General features: G+C 38.7%; 1 non-coding gene across 1 annotated transcript; it reads left to right on the top strand.

The window, feature by feature from the left end:
* The first annotated feature begins 764 nt into the window (after nt 1–764).
* Nucleotides 765–871, top strand: LOC121208089 (small nucleolar RNA R71). Its single transcript, XR_005903090.1, has one exon. It is a non-coding gene; the product is annotated as a small nucleolar RNA R71 (small nucleolar RNA).
* Nucleotides 872–1,681: the final 810 nt, after the last annotated feature.

The following is a 1,681-nucleotide window of genomic DNA, read 5'->3' as shown; positions in this document are numbered from 1 at the left end:
CTAACACTTTCCCACTCCTTAGTGTAACTGCTTTCACGTGTTCTTTTGGGTTGGGTTCAGTGTTACTAGGAAGACTTATTGGTGGTCTTTCAGAAATTAGTTTGGCGAGTTGTCCTATCTGAGTTTCGAGCCCCTAGATTGATGCTTTTTGATTTTTGAGTGCCGTCTCGTTATTCTAAAAATGAGTTTCTGACACCAAGATGAATTTGGTTAGTATCTCCTCAAGGTTTGGCTTTTTCTCCTGCTGGTATAGTGGTTTCTGAAAGCCTGGAGGGGGTGGTGGTCTCTGATTTCCTTGGCCTCTCTATGAAAAATTTGGGTGGTTCCTCCAACCTGCATTGTAAGTATTTCTATAAGGATTATTTTGAGATCAAGGATTGTTACCCATGTAATTTAACTGCTCGTTCTCCATGTTGTGGCAATAAGGTGGGTATTCTGAACTGCTTGATCCACCTCCACTTGTTTCGGACTGCATTATTGGGTGAACCTGTAAAGAACTAAGAAAACCATCAATTTTCTTATTCAAGTGTTCTACTTGATTAGAGAGCATGGTGACCGAATCGACGTTATAAACGCCGGCTGTTTTTGTTGGCTTCGTTCTCATAACTTGCCACTGATAGTTATTCAATAACATCTCCTCTATAAATTCATAGGCATCTTCAGGTGTCTTATTATTGATGGTTCCGCCAACAGCTACGTCAACCATCTGCCGAGTCGAAGGGTTCAGGCCATTGTGAAACGTTTGGACCTGTAGCCAGGGTGGTAACCCATGGTGAGGGCATCTTCGCAAAAGGTCCTTGTATCTCTCCCATGCATCGTAGAGTGTTTCTAAATCCATCTGCACAAAAGAAGAGATATCATTACGTAATTTAGCCGTTTTAGCCGGCGAAAAATATTTTAATAAAAACTTTTAGGTCGTTTGTTCCCAAGTAGTGATTGACCCCTGTGGTAATGAATTTAACCACTATTTAGCTTTGTTTCTTAATGAAAAAGGGAATAACCGAAGGCGAATGGCGTCATCAGAAACGCCATTAATTTTAAATGTATCATACAGTTCCAAAAAGTTTGCCAAGTGAGCGTTGGGATCTTCGTCTTGCAAACCATCAAACTGAACAAATTTTTGTATCATTTGAATTGTGTTAGGTTTCATTTCAAAAGTATTTACAGCTACAGTAGGTCTAACTATGCTTGATTCGGTTCCTATTAAAGAAGGTTTAGCATAATCATACATAGTGCGCGGAGCAGAATTCTGATTAACAGCAATCGTAGGAGGTAGCAAATTTTCTTAGTTTTCAACCATCTCCTCGGTTGTGGTCGAAGTATCGTCCTCTTGCTCTTTTGTGTATCATAAGTTTCGCCTTATTTCTCTTTGATTTTTACGAACTGTGCGATCGAGCTCACTATCAAACAGTAATGGTCCTGACGGGTTTCTTCTAGTCATAAACTAGAAACACCTGTCAGAAGAAAATAAATGAAGAATTAGAAAAGAAAATAAAAATTTAAATTGCAATAAAAGTAAAATGGCTAAAGTAATAAAAATCGAGTGTTCCTAATATCCTAGTTCCCTGGCAACGGTGCCAAAAAAACTTGATACGTGATATTCGTGACAGGTTTTAAAGATTTATGAAAGAATCGTTCTTGAGACTAACTTATTATCACGATTAAGGCAAATGTACCTATC

Source organism: Gossypium hirsutum, chromosome A01 (genome assembly GCF_007990345.1).
Source record: "Gossypium hirsutum isolate 1008001.06 chromosome A01, Gossypium_hirsutum_v2.1, whole genome shotgun sequence".
Classification (NCBI taxonomy): domain Eukaryota; kingdom Viridiplantae; phylum Streptophyta; class Magnoliopsida; order Malvales; family Malvaceae; genus Gossypium; species Gossypium hirsutum.
This window is presented reverse-complemented; position numbering and strand designations above follow the sequence as displayed.